Below are 23557 nucleotides of genomic sequence, written 5' to 3'. Positions count from 1 at the left end.
CCTGCCACATTGCACACATATTCTGCAACAGACACGAATGGCATTCCATCAATGTGCAGGGTGTCTGCGATGGCAGTGGGAGATTTATTGATGTGCATGCAGTGTTTCCAGGCAGTACCCATGACAGCTTTGTATTCCGCATATCACCTCTTGTCCGGCGGATGGCTGCAGGAGAATTTGGCAACATGGGCCTACCAATGTTCCCTCAAATTTTTTCCCTCTGTGTGCGGCAGTGGAGGGTCTCTGTGCGCTGCAACCATGGCTATGTGCGCCAGGAACCAAACCGCACGTGTCTGCGGTGCCAAATGGCACTCCAAAATGTTACTTTAAAAAGTGGAAAGATAGTGCATTTTCACACATACAGCGCCACAATAAGGGTCTTAATAGCAGTTTGCAAAATTGGATAAGCACGCCATGACATGAACTGGTTACACTGGCAAGTACACTTCAAGTTTAGAAAAGCACAAGACTTCAATGGTGGTACCAGCATAAGATTTTAATAAATATTCCTAACTGGAGCACAGTTCATTGGGTGGGGAAATGCTGCGAGTCTATACAATATCACATATACACAAAAAGGTAGAGGGCTGTTCAGACATGTCAAGTGGCGTCACTAGATGGGTGACAGGGTTGCTTCTCACGGCGATCCTTGCCATTTTTCCAGTGCTGATAAACTCGGTCTAGGTCAACTTTCCCATTCAGGAGGTAGGCCTTTGTCCTCATAAGCATGTCCAAATGCTTCTGCTCTAGTCTATTCCTCAATTTGCTCTGGATAGTATTCATGAGGCTGAATCCTCGTTCACAGTCTGCACTAGATGCTTGAAATGTTGCGCAGACATCAACAAGCTGAGACACCACACTATACTGAGCAGCATTGCGTACAGTGAAAGTCACCATGTCTTAAAAGGTGGTAAATAACCCACCCTTAACATGCTCTGCCACCACATATTTATAGTCTCTGTACTGTCGAACAACATCTTCTGGTGTTTCACAATCACCCAGGGCCAAGACATTTTTATACTTTTCAACAAGTCTTTCAATATTCTCAGTCCCAAAATCAAAATGCGATTGTGTGGCTTTTGCCTGGATCTCAAAACTTGCCCATTCTTTTAGCTCACCTTCAGGAAACCTTTTTTGCATGTGCTCACAAAGAAGGGAAACAAAAGACAAAATAGGTCCACTGTCAAACTCTTGCCTTTCCTTGTACAACACCATCAGCTCTCTTACATTGCTGCTCCAAAAGACAGTGTCCCCCAAATACTGTTGCTTAATTTGGCCAATCTTTGCTATTGCATACTGTACGGCTTCAACAGTAGTTAAAGAAATTTTTTGGAATAGTTTGCACAAAGATGCAAATTCACCCAGAATGTCATTAAGTACTGCAAGGGAAATATGGTAGTTGGAGTCCGATAGCTTTTTATAACAATATTTAGCAATTGGATCATTCTCCTCAACGTTCTCATGCTCAAAGTACTTAAGAACAGTTTCGTAATTACGAATTAGTGCACCAAGAGCAAAATGGCTTGAAAGCCACCGGACTTCATTCAGTGGTCGAAAAGAGACAACTTCGCATTCAGTGACCGATGCAATTTCATCCAGCTTGGACTTCTTTGCAGGAGATCTGGAGAACACAGTGTAGACAGTCCTCAATAATGTCTCCATCTCTTTAATCATTGGAACCCTCTTCCAGGCATCATCAACTCCCAAATCTTCTCGATGGGCGACACAATGCTGCTCAACTAGATGAGGAATGGATTGTTTAAGGCGATTAGCAACACCATTATTCTTCCCCAGCATCACAGATGCACCATCAGATGTGAACATGACCATTTTCATGAGGTCCAGTTCATTGGCAGTGTAGAATTCTTTGACAGCAGTAGTGATAGCCTCAGCATTACAGCTAGTTAGCTTCACTATGCCCCCCAACTGCGTTTTGTGCTCAGTTGATGTTACAGGTCGGAACTTGAAGTACAGGATGAGCATGTTTGTAACAGAAATATCTGTGCTCTCATCAATTATCAAGGTGTGATACAAAGCTTGCCGAAGTTCTGTCATAGCTTCACAGTGTATCACGCTATTGATGACCTCAAGGAACTCAAAGGCATAGTTCTTGCTCCTCCAGCTGTCTGGTATCTTCACATACAAAGCTAAGTGGTCATGGATGTCTTGTACAGATAACATTGAAGTGTTCATCTTGACTGCCAGCAACACGTTGTTGATGAGAATCTTTATCTCCTCAGGCATAGATCTTTGGCGTTCAACTACTTCCATTCTATTTGCTTTGTCAGTGGCAGTTTCTGTCAGCATTGCCCGTACTCCAAAACCAAACCTGGCAGCAGCACTTCTGTTTCTCAATATCACCATGGCAGACTCGTGTACTTTGCTAAGTAGATGGCGTTTCATGTAGTCCAGTTTCCAGCCATCACTCCATTTCTTCCCTATGGAAAAGTGTCAAGCTATCCACGTCGTCCCTTACCTTGCTTGAACAGATGCCCTCTAGGAAGACGCAGATGATTCCGCAGAGACGCAAGGGACCAACTTCCCTGATTACTAACTAAAAACTTACTGGTTCTAAATCACAGCAAGAAATTAACTAGAAATTAGGGAGGAGGGCCGGTACTGGACGTTGAAGTGAAGACTCTTGATTCTTGCTGTCGACCTGCGAGGCAACAAGTACAGAAGACTTTACTATTCAGGTCCTATAGATTTCTCCTATTCTACTCTAGATCTTTTAACTAATCTAGTCAAGGCACCTAAGACTCTATCTGGATGTTTTGACGTTCCCCTACCTGCGATCAGTAAGAAGTTGGCCTTCGTCCAGTATTTCTTTATGGTAAGTGAAGATGAAGTCGTCAAGTGTCCTCTAGGTGAAGTGGTCAGCTTGTAGGCTTGTATGCTCTAGTTGAATTAGGCTGGAAATGAAAGAGATGGATTACTTTACATTCTTTAAAAGACTTTCGCAAAACCTTCCTAACAACTCTACCACTTACTTGCAATAAACTTCTTGCTTCCTAGACTTGGGGTTCTTAATAATCTTCCTCTATATTCAGGAAAGATGAACAAAGATACACAAAATCCTATACCTAACAACAAGTGTTGACTAATTCGCAATCTAACTATTGCGCTAAATTTACACACATGAATTCCTGAACAAAGTTCTTCTTTAGTAAACTGAGATACAAAGAAACAGAATAGTCCAAAGTCTTTTCCTTGCGTTTTCCTCCGTGAATCAAAGTTCCAAAAATTAGTATTGACCTTTCTTGCGAAGGGCGCCTTTTAATCAAAAAATGAAAGTACTTAGCTTTCTGCCTTTTTGTCTTCTAGGGTCTTCATTGCTGTTGCAGAGAACGAATCGCCTTAAGAAGAACAGAGAAGATGTCCAGCCGGTATGGAGAAACCTTCAGGTAAGTCCCAAGTTCAGACGCGACCTTCTTCAATGGAAGTCTGAAGGCAAAGCGCCTTCCAGAAGGCTGGGTGCGGTTTAAGTACTGGGCCGCACCCAGCTCCACCCGGTTACGCACACAGAACGTGCGCGAGATCGAAGTTTCCCGATTCCTTCAGAAGCGCACCAAAAAGGTGCGTGCGAGGGATGTGGGGAGAGCGCTGCTCAGAGCGAAGGCTAGTTTCAGTTAGCGCTCAAAGCGGAGGCTTGGTTCCAGATAGCGCTGGCTCCAGCGCGGGCTCCATATCCTGAAATAGAACACAAGGGAACACAGAAACTTGCACAAAACATTTGAAATGACCATAATGAGTCTAAAAGGCAAGAAATACTGTACACCCAAACACACTGACTTGAAGCGTGCGGGCGCACGGGACAGGGGCGGGTTTCAAAAAGGGAAGTACTACATATGCCTAAAGGGGATATGTAGTCTTTAAGGAAGGGCAGGTGTGGAATCATGACAGTACTCCCTCCTCAAGATCCCCCCAAGAACTGTAGAAATGGGTTTTGGTTTATCAGGGTGTCTTAAATGAAAGTTCCGAATCAATCTGGGAGCATTTTTAAGGTTTTCTAGGGGCTCCCATGATCTTTCCTCAGGACCATAACCCTTCCAGTCGATGAGGTAAAATAGCCTTCCCCTAACTCTCTTGGAATCCAAGATTGATCTTACTTCAAATTCTTATCACATGGATCATGAGCAAATGAGCAAGCTCTAATGCAGTGGGAAGCTTTTTGAGAGGAATAAAATGGGCCATTCGGGTAAACTGGTCTACAACAGTCAAAATTGTATTGAATCCCTTCTTGGTTTCAGGTAGTTCAACTATGAAGTCTAATGATATAGTATGCCATGGTTGAGGAGGAATAGGTAAAGGCATTAACAAACCACTAGGAGCCTGATGAGAGGACTTGTGCTGGATACAGATGCTACAAGTTTCCACAAATTGTTTGATGTCTTTAGACATAGAAGGCCACCAAAACTTCCTCTTGATGAGTTCCATAGTCTTTACAATGCTTGGGTGGGCTGACAGAACCGTATCATGATGAAGATGAATTATGGATTTTTGAATTTTCTCTTTTGGAACAAAGATCAAGTCATGGACCATCAACAAATTGTCTTTCTCAATTAAAAAAGGATGGTCTTTTTTCCAAAGCTCCAATGCCTTTTCTTTCAGAGCTTCTTTGATGTCATTAATGATGTTACAAACAGTTAAGCTTCCCTGAAAACAAGAAGTTGGGATTACAGGGTGAACTACTTCCGATTGATCTGAAATCTTTTCTCCTAGTCTGGATAAAGCATCCGCTTTTAAATTTTCTTTTCCTGGGCGATATGTGATTACAAAATTGTAGTCATTGAAAAACATGGACCAACGCAGTTGCCTAGCAGATAGAGCCTTTACAGATCTCAACGCTTGGAGATTTCTGTGGTCAGTATAGATCGTTACAGGATGACGAGCTCCTAATAGGTAGTGACGCCATTCTTCAAACACTGCTTTGATTGCTAGCAACTCCTTGTCAGCAATTGCATAATTTTGTTCGGCTTCTGATAATTTTCTTGAGTGATAGGCTATAGGGTGCATTTGGCCAGTATCTGAATCTCATTGTGAAAGAATGCCTCCCAATGCAAATTGAGAGGCATCTGCTTCAACAATAAAAGGTAGATTGGGGTCTGGATGACTTAAAATTGGAGCCATGGTAAATCTCTTTTTTAGTTTTTGAAATGCTTCATCAGCGGCTGGGGACCATAAAAACTTGACTCCTTTTCTCAACAGCTTGGTAATAGGTGTTATAACCTGAGAAAAGTTCTGAATGAATCTGCGGTAAAAGTTTGCAAACCCTAGAAAACTTTGGATTTGTTTCACAGAAGTGGGACTTGGCCAGGTTGTTACAGCTTCTACCTTTTTTGGATCCATTTCTATTCCCTCTTGGCTAATAATATAGCCCAGAAAATCCACCTTGGTAACGTGAAATAGACTCTTTTCCAATTTTACGAAGAGTGAGTTTGAAAGTAGTCTTTGAAGAATGGCGCGAACCTGTTTTACATGTTCTTCCTCAGAATCAGAATATATGAGAATATCATCAATGTAGACTACACAGCAGATGTCAATGAACTCATGTAAAACCTCATTTATAAAAAACTGGAAGGCTGCAGGAGCGTTACATAAACCAAATGGCATGACTTGGTATTCAAAGAGACCGAATTTAGTACGGAATGCTGTCTTCCATTCGTCTCCTTTTCTTACTCTAACTAAATGGTACGCTCCGCGTAAGTCCAGTTTAGTATAAATTTTAGCCTTTTTTATTTGGTCTAATAGTGTAGGGATCAAAGGCAAGGGGTACCTGTTCTTAATGGTTACGTTGTTTAAGGCTCTATAGTCAATACACGTGCGCAGCTCCCCTCCCTTTTTTGGAATGAAAAAAAGAGCTGATGAAACTGGAGACTTAGAGTGTCTTATGAAGCCATTAGCAAGATATTCATCCAGATATTCTCTGAGATGAGCGTTTTCTGCCTCCGTAAGAGCATATATTCGACTGCAAGGTAAGGTAGCTCCAGGCACCAAATCTATCCTACAGTCGAAATCTCTATGTGGTGGAAGGGTGTTGGCCTTCTTCTTGTCAAAAACATCGGACAGGTCATTATATACTGTTGGTACCCCTTCCAGAAGTAGTATATTGGGTGATTCCATTCCAAAGTCAAAACCTTGAACCACATCCTTAGATCTCTTAGTAAGGAAACAATGATCTATGCAAGCAGGAGATTGAAAAGTAATTGTCTTGGTTACCCAATCTATGGACGGGTTATGTTTTACTAACCAAGGCATTCCTAAAATCATTTTGAATTGAGGGGCATCAATAATGTCTAATTGTATTCTCTCCCTATGTATAGGAGAACAATCCATTTCTAATACCTCAGTCTGTCTATTTACTGGACCCGAAGTCAATTCTTTGCCATCCACAGCTCTGACGATTTCTGGATGGTCCTTTGGCAAAGATCTGAAGCCTAACTGAAGGAAGAAATGAGAGTCTATAAAATTACCGGTAGCACCAGAATCTATGATGGCTTCCACCTGTCTGGAGTCAGATTCTGGAAGCAGACCTCGAAGTTCTACAAGAATTGAAAAGTGTCTACAACCAATGGGAGGAAGAGTTGAGGCCAAACTAGAGGACAAACTCGATAAACCGACCTCTCCCGTTACCGAGTTTTCTAGTTTTCCGACTTTTCCTGTGTGACAGCTAAATCGGATGATTTCACTTTAAATTTGTTTGGTCGTGTGGGACATTCCTTTACAAAGTGTCCTGTCTTCCCACAGTAGAGACATTGATTTAATCGCCGCCTCTTTTCTTTCTCCTCCTTCGACAAGGGACCTCGGATAGAACCTATCTGCATAGGTTCTACAGTATCAGACTTGGAACTAGGTTCTCGATTAGGTGCTGATGTGGATCTTTCCTTAAAGAAAACTAATTTGTGTTCTGACTTCCGTTTTTCTCCCTTTCTTTCGGAAATACGATGATTTAATTTCACCACTAAGTCAATAAAGGCACTTATCTCTTCGGGGGGGTCTAAAATCTGGGTGATCATGTCTTTCAATTCGTCCTTCAATCCCCTATAGAAGATTGAGATTCTTTTGTCGTGAGGCCAATCTGCTTCTAATACCAAACGATTGAAGGTAGATATATAATGTAACAAATCAGATGAGCCTTGCTTTAGACCTAACAACTCATTGTCTGCTGACTGAACAAATAGATGTTTAGCAAACATCTTCTTTAAAGCTCTCTCAAAATCCCTGAAGTTATACAAGATCCGATCATCACTTTCCACTAAGGGGACTGACCAAAGGGCAGCGTCTCCACCCATGTAGGATAACATGAATGCAATCTTGGAAGAATCATCAGGAAAAGCTGTGGTCTTTGCTATAAAATGCAAATGACATTGTTGCAAAAACACTGAGAACTTATTGCAATCCCCATAAAATCTCTCTGGAGGGGCTAAAGGGGTGGGAACCGGAGTCACAACATGGACTTGTGTTGGAGAACCAGAACTGGAGGAGCCCTGAAAAGTGGCTGGTTTCAAGACTGACTTCTGCCGCACCGATTCCTGGAGAGAGGATAAATCCCTACGTAAAGCAGCGTTACCCTGCCGAATTGCTTCTAACACAGCAGCCAAATCCTGCATAGATACCTGATCCATTGCGTCTGGGCGGAATTATCAACGTGGGCTTTGCCTTCTGTCAAGCTATCCACGTCGTCCCTTACCTTGCTTGAACAGATGCCCTCTAGGAAGACGCAGATGATTCCGCAGAGACGCAAGGGACCAACTTCCCTGATTACTAACTAAAAACTTACTGGTTCTAAATCACAGCAAGAAATTAACTAGAAATTAGGGAGGAGGGCCGGTACTGGACGTTGAAGTGAAGACTCTTGATTCTTGCTGTCGACCTGCGAGGCAACAAGTACAGAAGACTTTACTATTCAGGTCCTATAGATTTCTCCTATTCTACTCTAGATCTTTTAACTAATCTAGTCAAGGCACCTAAGACTCCATCTGTATGTTTTGACGTTCCCCTACCTGCGATCAGTAAGAAGTTGGCCTTCGTCCAGTATTTCTTTATGGTAAGTGAGGATGAAGTCGTCAAGTGTCCTCTAGGTGAAGTGGTCAGCTTGTAGGCTTGTATGCTCTAGTTGAATTAGGCTGAAAATGAAAGAGATGGATTACTTTACATTCTTTAAAAGACTTTCGCAAAACCTTCCTAACAACTCTACCACTTACTTGCAATAAACTTCTTGCTTCCTAGACTTGGGGTTCTTAATAATCTTCCTCTATATTCAGGAAAGATGAACAAAGATACACAAAATCCTATACCTAACAACAAGTGTTGACTAATTCGCAATCTAACTATTGCGCTAAATTTACACACATGAATTCCTGAACAAAGTTCTTCTTTAGTAAACTGAGATACAAAGAAACAGAATAGTCCAAAGTCTTTTCCTTGCGTTTTCCTCCGTGAATCAAAGTTCCAAAAATTAGTATTGACCTTTCTTGCGAAGGGCGCCTTTTAATCAAAAAATGAAAGTACTTAGCTTTCTGCCTTTTTGTCTTCTAGGGTCTTCATTGCTGTTGCAGAGAACAAATCGCCTTAAGAAGAACAGAGAAGATGTCCAGCCGGTATGGAGAAACCTTCAGGTAAGTCCCAAGTTCAGACGCGACCTTCTTCAATGGAAGTCTGAAGGCAAAGCGCCTTCCAGAAGGCTGGGTGCGGTTTAAGTACTGGGCCGCACCCAGCTCCACCCGGTTACGCACACAGAACGTGCGCGAGATCGAAGTTTCCCGATTCCTTCAGAAGCGCACCAAAAAGGCGCGTGCGAGGGATGTGGGGAGAGCGCTGCTCAGAGCGAAGGCTAGTTTCAGTTAGCGCTCAAAGCGGAGGCTTGGTTCCAGATAGCGCTGGCTCCAGCGCGGGCTCCATATCCTGAAATAGAACACAAGGGAACACAGAAACTTGCACAAAACATTTGAAATGACCATAATGAGTCTAAAAGGCAAGAAATACTGTACACCCAAACACACTGACTTGAAGCGTGCGGGCGCACGGGACAGGGGCGGGTTTCAAAAAGGGAAGTACTACATATGCCTAAAGGGGATATGTAGTCTTTAAGGAAGGGCAGGTGTGGAATCATGACAAAAAGTCCCCAACAATCTTGGCTTTGGCACATGCTTTGCAAATCAAGCCCACATCTGGACTGTATTGAAATAGTTCCCTGAGTTGCATGCGGACCTTGCTTCGTGACTTCTGTGTCTCAGCCTCCACAATTTCCTTCATCCACTCTTCCTTGAATACAAGGCAACATTTCTTCCTTTGTGATGAAGCACTGCACTCTCCCGACGTTACAGCTTTGCGCTTGAACATTTCCGCACCCGCCGGTTTGAGCCTGCTGTCCCACAAAGCCTGCAAAATAAGGAAACATGGCTTACGTTGATGCCTAGCTCATGAATGCAAACTGTTATACTACAATGTTCAAGATGCACCACAGTTTAACTCAACCCAACAATTACCTCTTCTGCTTGCACTCATGTGCGCCTCTTTAAATGTATGGGGTTCTGGCTGTGAAACCTGCAACAGAAGAAAACATAGGTAAGCATATATGGTACTACAATGTTCAAGACGCACCACAGTTTAACTCAACCCAACAATTTCCTCTTCTGCCTGCACTCACGTGCGCCTCTTTAAATGTCTGGCATTCTAGTTGTGAAACCTGCAACAGAAGAAAACATCGTTAAGTATATATGATACTACAATGTTCAAGATGCACCACAGTTTAACTCAACCCAACAATGACCTCTTCTGCCTGCACTCACGTGCACCTCTTTAAATGTCTGGGGTTCTAGTTGTGAAACCTACAACAGAAGAAAACATGGGTAAGTATATATGGTACTACAATGTTCAAGACGCACCACAGTTTAACTCAACCCAACAATTACCTCTTCTGCCTGCACTCACGTGCGCCTCTTTAAATGTCTGGGGTTCTAGTTGTGAAACCTGCAACAGAAGAAAACATCGGTAAGTATATATGGTACTACAATGTTCAAGATGCACCACAGTTTAACTCAACCCAACAATTACCTCTTCTGCCTGTACTCACGTCTGCCTGTGCAATTGTCTTTGTAGTACGGTCTCACGAACCAATTCCAGCCTAGGACAAACAGGGGTGTGCCCATGTGTTCCATTATTAGCATCCATTATCTTAAACTAGTCTATAAATCTGAATCCCAGGGGAAAGCGGCATCACAGAAGGTGTAACAAAAAATACAAACTGCAAATGGTTGAGGTGGGTGAACAAGGTAACCCACAGGATGGCTGAGAAGCACACAATCCATCAAAAGATCCCACCTGAAGCTGCTGCAGTGGCGCGCAAATAATATGATTGACTACGTTCAAGCAATTTTCAGGCAACCATAAATATGTCAAGATAACTGAAGAATGATGGACCTGCTGCAGAGAGATCTAAGTTTTGCCTACTGGAAGTTGACTCAATAAGTAGCTGAGGAGGTTAAAATGCCTGATGAAAAGCTGGTGAACCATGCAGATCAAAAATCACATGCAATGTAACTAGGTCAGTGCATTACTGCTTCTGTCAGAAACCTCATTTTGTTACTTGCAGTTTATAACGTTAAATCCTAATATAGAACAGTAACCTACTAACTACCAAACAATGGCAGAAAACCTGCGACAGACCACCCGAGCAGATGAGTAACAGCTTTTGATTGTAATAACTTAAGGGTGTTTTTGAACAGTAAATAAAACATTTGTAAAAACGCAGCCTTAAATTTAAAAACCTGCATCAAGAGGAATAACCTTAAATCTTGTTTTACTTGCAGAGATTTTTACATATTCCCCACATCTTCATTGCTTTGATTTTGTTCACAAGAAAATTTCACCCTTAGCCATCGAATGCTAATCATAAGTACATTCTGTTCTTAGCTGCCCCTATATTTCTGTATTCTGCCTCCTTGCCACTATTTTTTTGTGCCCACCTGACCTCTGTGCCACTCGTTTTTGGTGCCCTTCTGCACTCTGTCCCACTCGTTTTTGGTGCCCTTCTGGCCTCTGCCCCACTCGTTTTTTGTGCCTTTGTGTCCTGTGTCCCACTCGTTTTTGGTGCCCTTCTGCCCTCTGCCCCACTCTTTTCGGTGCCCTTCTGCCCCACTCTTTTTTTGTGCCTTTCTGTCCTGTGCCCCACTCGTTTTTTGTGCCTTTATGCCCTGTATCTCACTCGTTTTTTGTGCCTTTCTGTCCTGTGTCTCACTCGTTTTGTGCCTTTCAGTTCTGTGTCTCACTTGTTTTTTGTGCCTTTCTGTCCTGTGTCCCACGCGGTTTTTGTGCCTTTCTGTCCTATGTCTCAAACATTTTTTTGTGCCTTTCTTTCCTGTGCCTCACTCGTTTTTTGTGCCTTTCTGTCCTGTGCCTCACTCGTTTTTTGTGCCTTTCTGTCCTGTGTCCCACGCGTTTTTTGTGTCTGCTGTGGCCTTTTGTTTAAATATTGCTGACAATCAGTGCCCCCTCACGGGCTCCGATTAACAGCAATACTTAAACAGTGAAAGATAGAGCTAATCTAGACAGAAATATTTCAGTACTAAGCGGCAAAGCGCTCAGCTTATCAAAGGATTAGCAATGGTACAGACTTCGATATTCTGATTCCGCTCGAGGTTTCCATGCAAAAAAGCTGACTGGTTGACTGAAAGATCCTATTAAACATGTAGAATTGTGATGGAAGCCTGCCTAGAACAGAAGGACCTTTAAATAGCAAAAAAGGGTAGAAAAACCTGCATTCCAAAAGACAACCCTCCCGCCGTGGATTTGAATTTGAAGTGAATTTCCCGCTCATTCCGAAGGTCTCTGCAGAACAGCAGAGAAAGAGGAAACGATTCTTCCCGACCACGTCTCCCGCCCAGGCTGTCTAGTAAGGCGCTGAAGGGCGAGAGCGTCAAGGCTTTTAAAGAAGGCTATCTATCGGCAGTCTGGCGAATACTCAAACCCTGGCACGGGGATGGGAAAAGGTACTACACCCGAGGTTGGCACAGAGCCATTGGGCACGATAAGCGCTGCGCGCTTGGCATAAAAGAGGGCAGGTGAGGAATCTTAAACAGCAACAAAGAACTACTGCCTCCCTCTTATAGTACACTCACTGTGTGCCATTATCCATTCATTGACAAGTCAATTCTACAGCTATAGTTCGATACTAGAAAAGAATCCATTCTGACCTACGTGCATTGTAACGAGATGGTTGTCGTTTAGTTAAAATATATGGGTAACTTCCAATTCTCCCGCTCCCACACTGCCACAATAACCACCAGTCTCCCCCCCCCCCGCCCCCCCGCCTCCTTACCTGCAACTCCTCAAGCCCGCACCGCCGCCACCACTGGAAAAGTGCCTCATGTCCGCGCCGCTCGCTTTTTAAAAGCGGCGAGCGGTGCGAATCTCTAGCGACGTCCTGTGTGCGCGCTCCACGCTAGGTGGTGCGCGCTGACTTCAGGGAAGGTGCGCGCACGCGCGCGCGGCCTAGAGGGAACAGTGGTGGGATATGTATAAATCAAATGTATGAATGCCAACATACATTAACAACCATTGTACAATAACAATCATCAAACCATATACACAGTCTCAACAGAAACTGCATGTACCAAAGTATTGATCATGTTCTGTTTAAATTTAAGAGGGAATTGTAACCTATTGCCCTATCTTCCCTCCTCATTCGATGCTGGGTATGCACTCTCCCCTCAATTCCTCACAACTTACAGATATCCATCCACTGTACCTCAGCGTAGGTACAATAGGGCACACATACAAACTCGAGCCATTCTGACGCGATTCAGATGTCTTGACTGTACAGGGTGTGTGCTGATGTACTCCCCTGTAGTTGTGTGCAAGATCATATTAGCCTGTTGTGTTTTGCCCAACATAAATGTAAGTCATGGCTTACACATACCTCTTGTACCTCGGCTAGCTCTGAGTCCGGGCAACCAGGCCATTGCACATTACAGAGGTCAGGGTTAGCTGGTTGCCACTTTTTTCACATGATCAACCTGTTGTGTTATGGGCATTATGTGGCTTTCAATCTGTTGTCAATGATGAAAGTTGGATAATTATGACTGTCCAAAAATTCTGTCCTGAGACTACTTTGCAAGCCACACTAACTGTATGTAAACCACAGCTGTTGATAGGAGTCAAAAGATTGAACGTGCTTAAGGCCAGGTGCCGATGTCAGCAATGAGTGTAGTGGATGGCACTAAGGAATGTATTGACTCAGAGGATAAGATGTATATGTTCTGAGAGACCTTCCCGGACCTTTTGAGAATGGGTGTCTCAAAAACAAAAAGGCCTAACTATTGCATTGTTAGAGTTTTTGTCCCCAGCTTATTTGACTGTCCCGCAGATGATGGGCCCCAAAGTGAGTAATGATGTTCTGGGTGAATCTGGTACTATGTGTCTGGGATACACAGCACTGCTTACCCCAAATTTAACGTATCACAACAGACAACTCTGGTGTTGAGCACTAAATATGGACTATATGTACCATAATGCAAAGGAGGAGAAAACTATCCTGGGGTGTGAAGTTGTACCAGACCCCCCCTCCTTGTTTTAGCCCATATCTCATGTAATCGTCTGTTTTACCTTTTGTGTCATGTTTATGATTTTCTCTTACACTGTCATTCATTTCAGGTTTCTCTTCAAAAGAACAACAGGATGGCAGAGGATTTGATCTGTGATGGTGTAAAAATCAGAATGAACACAAAATGGCTGTCAACAATGTCCTGTGATGTATTTCCTGTGTACCACTTCCTGTATAAAAGAATGGGTTCCAGTCCATTTCCACAATTTCCGGCACAAATGCGTGCTCTCCGTCTGTGGAGCATACGCCTTGTATGCGGACTCTATGCTCTGCAACCAGAGAGAACGTATTCAGGCCGGAAGGTCCGAAAATGAACCAGAACCCATTCTTTCATACAGGAAACAATATACAGGAAGTGGTAGATGGGAAATACATTACAGGAAGTTGTTGACTGCCATTTTGTGTTCATTATGAGTCATCCTCTCTCATAGGTCAGATCCTCTCCCATCCTGCTGCTCAGTTGAACCTAATTACCCCCAAAATGGCTGATGGCTATGAGGAGAAAGCACCCCATTCACTGAAAGGAAATTAGACATTTTAGCTGAGGGGGTGCTTAACAAATATCCTCAACTATATGGGGGGGCAGAGGACCAGCTGAGTAATGCAGCGTAGGCCACACTATGGGCAAAATTTGAGGAGTGCTGCAGTGCAGCGGGCGTATACACCAGGAAGGCCAGGGCATGTCGCAGGCGTTAGGAGGACATAAAATGCTGGGCCCGGCACAATGCAGAGAAGCTATTGGGCCAGTCTTCCCTGTACCATGTGCATCGTCCATGCCCCTCGCCACTGTACAGGAATGTCTTGCGTGCAGTTGGCTGACTCTCCATGCTTAGCTAGAAGACCATGAGTAGCAGAGACCTGCTGCATTGTATGCAATATATATCTGAATGTATGTTGTGAGTGAAGACAGAGCTTTACCAGCATGTGTCCCATGCATCCATTTACCTAGTCTTTGCCTATGCAGCAGTCATCATGAAGCAAAAGGCTCACTGTAGCACATTGACTGTACAGAGCAGTGCTGCATTCTGGGAGTGGTAGTTTTATTATAACAACTGGGGAATTGAGCCACACACGTGCATTTGTACCCAAATTTGCACTGCCAGGACAACTAACTGTGAACCAAGGGCATCAAAACTGATGTGTGCATTGGACTAGGAATGGCACAGACACTGTCTAGTGAGTGTATGAGAGGCCAAAGGGTATTGGATGCTGTGACTTGCATTGCATCCAGTGAGTTTGGTATCAGATCATCATGTGCCATGGAGTTAAGAGAGACTTTGAGATCCTTGCCTCACTCTTAAGTGTTTCCAATTTCACCAAGTGTATCCACAGACCCACGTCTCACCCTCAGTGGCTTTTATGTCATTTTTCAAGTCCAGGTAGCTATAACAAATAGCTACAACTGTTTACCAGTGTACAGCATTACCTGATCAGTCTTCAAAACTAATATGTGGCTGTGGATTGTCAGCTTTTGTGAGGGAATCTCAAAAGGTCTGACTCACAACTTAACAAACCTAATAGCCCAGACCCTATATGGATGTGTGACCCCCGCCCCAATCGACATTTGTGTTGTCTCATACAATGCTACACAGCACATAACATTTGTCCAGAAGTAAAAGTACAGTGACTCCATATCACTGGCCCATTCCAAAACCATCTGGACACCCTCTGATCTCTTTTTGTGGACTTGGTTTGGAAGTTGCCTATGTAGCAGTGACAGCACACACAGATCACAAGAATGCCAAAGTTCAGAGTTAGTCAGTACAGATGTATAAGCCACCAAAATTCAAGAGAGATATCCCTGTCTGACTTAAATAAGGAGATGACAGTGAACATACACGTAATTTAGGCCCCTAATCACCGACAACTGTATAGTGTGATCGGAGAAGAGCAAAGCCTGCCCTTGGCTCATCTAGGTATGTGTCTAGTTCTGACATGTACAAACACTATACCATGATTTGTCTTACTTTTTAGGGGGCTCAGTTGGCCTGTCTGAGCATACCCTGCCACACTTATGGTGGCCAAAAGCGGTACAAAAGGGGGTGTTGAGGCACAGGGTCAGACTGATTTGCATATAGCCATGTCTGAACTGGGGTGGCAGAGTGGGCTAAAGAACGGTGATGGATTAAACCCAGATCTTTTGACTGGGTGTGAGTGTTTGATTGGTTCAGATACTCTGTCCATTACCACCCCCTTTTGTACCGTTGTACAAAATATGGCCATATATTTTGGGAGTTATCTGCTCTGTACATGAGAGCTTGTTGCAATGATGGGGTTACACTTGTACATGTGTCACGCACACACATACATCATCACATCTCTAGGCCACCTCATTTGGCAAACATTTGGACATAATACGCAACATAGTCTTGACTTGTGATGAGATTTTCTTTTTATTTACAGATATTCACACTGGTCAAACATTTTGGGGATGTGATCAATGGGGATCGTGCTTGCAACTTTGCAAATTTAGAGTTGGGGATCGCTTTGAGGGATTATGTCTGGGTTGTCACCAAGGTGCAGGTTGGTGTGGTGCATGGGCTTGTACATGGTGAAGTTCATGTGCAGGGGCGGATGGTGTGTGTACAGTTGGTGTTTGTGCGTGGACGGGGGTAGTTTTGCAGGTGGCGATAGTGCCTGTTCAAGGGGTGGTGATGGATGTACATGTGGGGAGTGTCTGGATAGGGGTAGTGGAGGGTGTGTACCCTTGTTGTGGTCCTGTGCGGTTTGTGGTACAGGTGTGTGGGTGTGATGTGATGCAGGCAGATGTGATGGCTCCCCTCCTTGCGTTGACTGTGAAGGGAGACAATGGATCACTTTCAGCATGCCTTCCATCACCTTCATGGCCAAGGCTTGGTGTCTTGCACTCTCTTCCCTTTGGATGGATATCATGCCTCTGATATTCATGGACATGTCTTGGCAAGATCTATCCATCTGATACAAAACATGGGTCAGTCTGTCCACCACCTGAGGGATATGGCGTATGTCCTGCAGGGCCTGAGACATGTCTGACAGGGTAGCCTCTATGGCATGAATGTCCTTCCTCACATCTACCTGCTGTTGAAAGACGTCTTGCTCCCACTGGCCACCATAGCCAGGTGCAGTCCCTCTCTGCAGGATGAGACCGCCAGGCCCAACAGCAGGGGAGGGTGGCATGTGGAAGCCTGTGAACAGGAGAATGGTGCTCAGGGTTACCTGCACCACAACAGGGTTGGTACTTCCCTCAGATGTTGGAGAGAATGCCTGGGATGCACTGTATAGGGAGGAGTTTGTAGGGGAACCACCACATCTGTACTGGATGTGAGGACTATGATGGAGGGATGAATGTGACTGGTTAGCTCTATGCTGAGGACAAAGGGCAATCTTTCTTTGTTGAGGCTGAGGCACTTTGCTGGGTGGAGGGTGTGTGGCCTTGCCAAATTTGGCAGATGTGGGAAATTTTCTGGCCATGGAATCTGAATCGTCATCCTCTGGGAGGATGGACAGATAGTCTTCATCATCCTCAAATTCTTCAGCCTCTTCAGGTACTTCATCCTCCTCCTCTTGCGCAGTACTTGCAGCTGACATCAATGCCTGCTGGAGCAGTGGGTTTTCACCTTTGATTGCCTATCGCCCAACACTGGTGGAAGGTCTATCTTGCTCATCATCATAAACACAGAGGTTGCAACAGGATAAGTAATTGACCAAGTATAAGGTGTGGTGCAACACAAGGGTTGGTTCTACTGTACTTTGCATCAACGGATGAAGCACATGTGACCTGGTTTGGGTACCCCTACACTTGACAGCTCACACCTTAGCACTGGGGTATTGTATGGAGATATACAATGCACAAGCAAACTCACCAGCTCAAGCCACAGCTTTGTGTCCCTTTGTGATCCCCCCTGATGTCAGCTGCTGAACCTGGCTCCTCATAGGTGTAGTTGATTAAGAGGTCCCAGATCCAGTAGCTGGAGAAGGAAGTGACACCATACTCCGTGATCTGCATTACTAATTTACAAACAGGCACATGTGACACTTATAAAAATTAAATGGTATGTATGTAACTTTGTAAACACCGATTGCAGATTCACTTATAAAAATTAAATGGTATGTATGTAACTTTGTAAACACCGATTGCAGATTCTATGTAGAATGGGATTTGGATATTTGTCATTGCTTTGGATTCTATGATAGGGAAACATTTCATACCTCATTTACCTGATGGACAGGTGCAAAAGGGTTTCACTGCTGCAGCCAGGCTGTCTTGCATTCCCTGTGATGGTGTTGTATGCTGAACTGGTGTCATCCTGTCAGCAGCTGTGATGAGACATACATATCCATATTTCTCTACACCACGTGGTAGGGATAGCGCAAGGTAACCAGCTTGGGTTATTTCTAAAACACCGTACTCACCTGGGCTCTTAAAACATTCACACAATATGCGAGCAACACCTGCACTGAGGTTTAGAACTTTATCTAACTTGAATTATTATTTACCTGTACACTTTTTTCTTACCAAACCATAATGCCTTAATTTCCTCTGGTCAATGAATCAGGTTGTTGGAATAATAGGCATAAAAGCAATATTTACCTTAATTCTTTAAATGACCACAGACTCGGGAGAGTTTTAAAAACGTTATCTATGCAATATTTTGTGAGTCAAGTACCAATACATATCAGTTATTAACTTTTCAAGGAGGAAAATAATGATCAAAGCAAAAATCTTTAGAGACTTAGTAAAATTTCTAGACATTGGTACCTTGGAAGGGTGAGAAAGGGAAACTGTACAAAGACATACCATACAGATTTATATTTACCTAGAATGGTGCGAGGACCAACCCCTAGTCAAGGGCTGCAAAGACAGGGCTCCCGACTAATCAGGAGCCAACAGGTCAGGACAGGTGCAGGACAGGACAGGTAACCTCTTCTAAGTGCAACAAAAGCGTCCCACCCCTCTCTGCAGCATACTCTCGTTCCCTTCTAGATGGACAGAGTCTTCTCCTTCAGCAATCTCCGGATTCTTCTTTCAGAGTGCCCGATCAGCCCTCTGAGCTCCGCGACATCCACGATCTTCTTCAGCACACGTTGGGTCAGTGACAGGTCTGTGACAAGTCGGACAATCTAACTGATTAAGCCAACCTTAGTTATACCATTTTCCAGGGTATTTAACACCCCCCAATGTTTCAATATTCATGTATTCCCTTCATTTGATTGGTCAGTGGAACGGGGAGAGGTCATCACACCATACTAGTATGAAATCATTTTTCCTTTGGTTAATTTGTTCTATGTTCCCACCCTTAAATTTACTTTCCCAAGCTTTTATTCCACCCAGCAAGGTTCATATTACTTTTAATACAATGTATTTTTATTTAAACACATCTTCTTCCTCTTTTTGGGTGCAGAGGTAAAGTTCTCAGGCGCATCACTGGTAAGGTGGGATTTGGCAGAAATTCAATGCCATCGCTCTAGGTCTTGCAGTGTTCCCAGCACATTCGCAGAAAGTTTTAAAAATGGAGATTCAAGTCACCCTTCAGGGCCAAAAATACGAGCTAATAATAAAGTCAAAGAAAGACACGGTAGAATACGAAAATAAATATTTCTACTCTAATCCCATTACTTTATTTTAACTATTGCATTAGCAGGTTAGCAAGACAAGCGACGTTTAGATAAAGCAAAAGCATATGCATTAGCATGTGAGATTCAAAGCGGCCATTTTAGGCCCTACTGCACAGCTGCAAAGAATTCCCACCAAAAGCAAAGGACGTCATACTACGTAGATGCAGTAGAAACATGCACAGAAGAGTTCCGACGTTTTTCAGCAGCCATTTTAAAACACAAAGATTACTTGTTAGTAAAGCACATTTAAAAGCTTCCCCTAGATACAAAAAATGTCGCGTGGTGCGATTATTAGTTTTCACAAAACATGTTGATTAATTTGTTACATGTTATTTCGAGAGGATTGAGTACAAGCAAGTTTCTTTACCTATGAAACCTTGCTCCATCAGTAGCTATGAGCTAACATGTATGTGTTATTCCCAATGACCATTGATATGACATTACTGACTAATATGCAGCATGTTTACCTCATGGACTTTACATGTGGGCCCCTGCTCACATGCAGCAGTTGTCACCTGTTACCTCCACACATCACTCACATCAATGAGATGACACATCAACAGGCAAACCTGTATGAGAGGGTTACTGATATTGATTACTCCTTCACCGTTAAGATCTTCATGCCTCATCAGTTTGGTGTTGTCTGTTGACAAGTCGAAAGGAGTGTACATCACCAGGCTGACCAGTTTCACATTTGCTGATCAGATCAAACATTTCATTGCAGAGTTCATATATGAGATGTGCAATAGTTAGGTAAATTATGTAGCTGATTTGTACTTCCCTACACATGAAGTCACAAAGCTCATTTTGGACCGAGAGATCACAAATTTGTTATGTCCATCCTTTGAGTGTCCTCTGTTCCCATAATCCATTTTTAACATCATGGTGGTACTTAGCTGACAACGGATGATATCTTGTACAGAAGACATCCTAACCTTATTTGCTATACACTCACTTATATAGGTGAGTACAGTAGAAGAGGAGGCAAGCAGAATGCAAAGTTTGACTAGAATCCCACATTGTAGGTAAATTGAGAAGCTTTGATAGTTGCCGCCTACACTGGATTTGCGTTGTGCTTTTCAGCCAAGAGATTTGAAAATTTCACTTCCTCAAGATTCACTTTAGCAGCCCATACATCCATCACAAAAGTACACAACTAGCATCAGTGTGACCCTCATCCACACCCATTTCAATAGAATTTGTCCATTGATATTTTGCAAGAGAGTTTTCATATCATTGAATTGCAATCCAGTTGTGTCTAGTACACTTCATATGACACTATATACTATTTTATGTCCATTCTGCACTCCCTTGGCATACATTTTCTGTCATCCTTTCACTAGCCACCATGGTGAGATCTGGTATGTGGTTAAATGCCATATGTAGTCATGTTGTGATGCAGGACAACAGTGATGTAGAACACATACAACATACAGCAGAGATTAAAGGCACATTTCATGAGCATGAGAATTCAGGTACATTATTCTTGGGTTTACCTACGATGCCTTTGCACCTGCCCAGTGTGTGGTCACAGCCAACCTTAAAGCAAAGTCAATAGGGGTACTAGAATCTGGGACAACATCATTGGATCTACAATGATAAGTGTGTTTGCAACTTTACATTTCAGCTGCCACATGTGATGCACTCAATTTCAGGCACAAAGGATAAGCACAAGCAGTGTGGGCACTACCGTTGCGGAAGTGTGTGGCACTAAATATCTTGAGTGATCCACAGTTAGCTTATAGTGGCCCTACTGCCTAGAAGCAACTTCTATTAAATTGACACCACAACAATCCCTAAAGTAAGGTCCATTATCTGTTTATGGCTAAACAACATGCCATCCGATGTTAACAAATATAACCAGCTGGGTTGGATGGACAATTTCATGTATTGAATAAACATTATAATTTGGACAGTGGATGCATTCTCAATACTCCTGACAATTGAATCTCATTTATGTTCATCATTGTTATATTTGTTAACATTGGATTTCTAGATTTTGTCTACAAAAACAATTACAATCTAGTGGAGACTCCTTTTTGACTTATTGTGGCACTCAATTCCAGTATTGAGTTCACAGTTCTGGAACTGTTGATGGAATACATGTAATGTTCCCAAATCACAAAGGTTTGATGAGCCTAGATATCTTATTTTTTGTCTTTTACTATTCGCAAATGTCATTTTCTAAAGGTAAATGTCCTTTATGAATTCCAATAGTTTTAAAGTTAGGTTTTAATCTTTGGTTGCCTTTGAGATTTGGGCCCTATGTCTCCCTCTGTTGTCTGCTGACAATTTATGCATTTTGACCATCTCCTGACTGGTTTGAAATACCAGTTATTGAGGGTGGTATGCCTTGCTCTGGATGGTGTTGTTTCCTCCCAGAAGATGTAGGGACATCTGCTACTGTGGTCTTCTGTACTCTGGCTGAATGAGCAAATAGGCGAGAAGAGAGACAAGTAACCAAATCGAAAATGTACATGTGTAACTTGTCTGCCATTTCCTCATATCTTCTGCATGCTAACAGTATTGTGAAGTACTACTGAGGCTGGTGCAGATGGGAGCAGTGGGGCGTTGGGGGTGTAATAGTGGGGCAGGGTGGGAAATAGACAACAGAATAGTGGAAAGAAATGTCTTAGAATAAGGATTCTCCACTTTTTGCTAGGTGATGCAGCAGGCACTAGGTGAGTTATTTTTTGGATCATTGTTTTTTAATTTCCCTATTCCGTTGTCTGTAGATTTTCCTCTGCACCGCACCACAGCCCCTGACGTTCTTGACTGATGCCGCCGTGTCTGGATAAGTGGAAGGGGCACTTTGTCTATTGTTACTTAATAGTGTTAGGTATATACAGCTGCAGTACTGGGCCCATGTTTTCTTTTTTTTTTTTTTTTTTGGTGTAAAACTTTTATTGACAGTTATCATCCATGTAACAGCAGTACATTTATACAGTAATCATGGTATGAGACAAAGAACGTCACGTACTTTTACACAGCTATTCAGCCGACAACCCTCCGGTCCGGCAGCACAGGATGAGGATGATATGGCAGTCCATCAGGATGTAATTTTCGGAGCCATGAAGTTTTACTTTTAAGGTTCATTTTTGTTTTGTTCTTTTTATGAAAAATAGAAACCAAACCAAACGTAGTGGCTCATTTGTAGTGAATAGACAGAAAGCAATATGGAAAAAGAGTTGCTAGTAGAACACGCCGACCCCCAACCCCAGGCCATTCCCCTTCACCCCCAAGCACAGCGTGAGCCGAATTCCCAATGACAAGAGTACATTTCTAATCCCACCCCACAGCATCCTACAGGTTAATCAATCATTTCCTCCTCATCATCTGAGTCCTCGTCTTCGTCTTCCTGCAGCGGGTCACACAGGTCCCCTCTGTACCTATTCCAAGCCTCCCATACCCTATTCCATTTCTTTGGGTTCGCTCTGAGTTTATATACAGTTCTTTCAGTTATCATCAATTTGTCCATGTTCTTACACCATAGCGCCAAAGTAGGTAACTCCGCCACCCCCCATCTCTGCGCCACATCACGCTTTGCCACCATTGTGCCAATTGTAACCCATTGCTGTTGTCGGAGGTTAAGATCAGTGCCCTCCCATATATTTAGGAGACAAAGGCGTGGCTCTGGTGTGAGGGAGGTGTCAAGGGCCTGTGAGATTGTGCGCATGACCTGTTGCCAATATCTGGCGATGAGAGGGCAACCCCACAGTGTGTGTAATAATGTGCCGTCCTCCCCACATCCCCTGAGACAGTGAGGGGAGTCAGCCCTGTGCATTTTGTGTAAGGTGGTCCTTGTATAGTACGTTCTGTGCAGTACTTTTAACTGTATGATAGTAGACAAAGAAGGAGGTTCCCCGTGGGTAGCTTTAGGATATGGGCAGGTAGTAGGGGGGAAAACCAATTTAAATAGAAAAGGAGAGTACCCTGCCTCAGGATATACAGGCCCTAGCTAAGGGGTCCAACAGATGTATATGAAGGGGTGATTAACCTAGGGGTTGACACTACACATAACAATCACATGGTCAAATCAAATAGACTATACAGTTCATGTTAGAAAATATATATTTTTTATTGTTTTCTGATAACAGGGATATTAAAAAAATTGTTTTAAAGAAATATTTTTTTTGTATCATAGGTACATATAAGTCATAAATAAGACAAACATAGATATAAGGACAACAACATCAAGACAGTTCGTCCTACCCAGTAACGGCCAATCTTTACACACACAGTATCATTCACTTCAATCCCTACTCACTCTTTCTCATCTAATACCATACACCATTCATTCTACCATTCATTCTTCTATTCCTTGCGATTACAGCACATAGGTGGTTAATGTGTTGTATA

General features: G+C 43.2%; 1 long non-coding RNA gene and 1 pseudogene across 1 annotated transcript in view; one reads left to right on the top strand and one right to left on the bottom strand.

Moving 5' to 3' along the window:
• LOC147698018 (uncharacterized) overlaps positions 1-23557 on the top strand; it is a 163161-nt gene that overhangs the window by 62773 nt on the left and 76831 nt on the right. The window contains exons 4-5 of the long non-coding RNA XR_015299171.1: positions 3325-3404; positions 8539-8618. This is a non-coding gene — a long non-coding RNA (uncharacterized LOC147698018). The remainder of the gene's footprint in view (positions 1-3324; positions 3405-8538; positions 8619-23557) is intronic.
• LOC147698019 (E3 SUMO-protein ligase KIAA1586-like) lies at positions 601-2403 on the bottom strand (annotated as a pseudogene).

Source organism: Lissotriton vulgaris, chromosome 8, assembly GCF_964263255.1.
Source record: "Lissotriton vulgaris chromosome 8, aLisVul1.2, whole genome shotgun sequence".
NCBI classification, from domain to species: domain Eukaryota; kingdom Metazoa; phylum Chordata; class Amphibia; order Caudata; family Salamandridae; genus Lissotriton; species Lissotriton vulgaris.
This window is presented reverse-complemented; position numbering and strand designations above follow the sequence as displayed.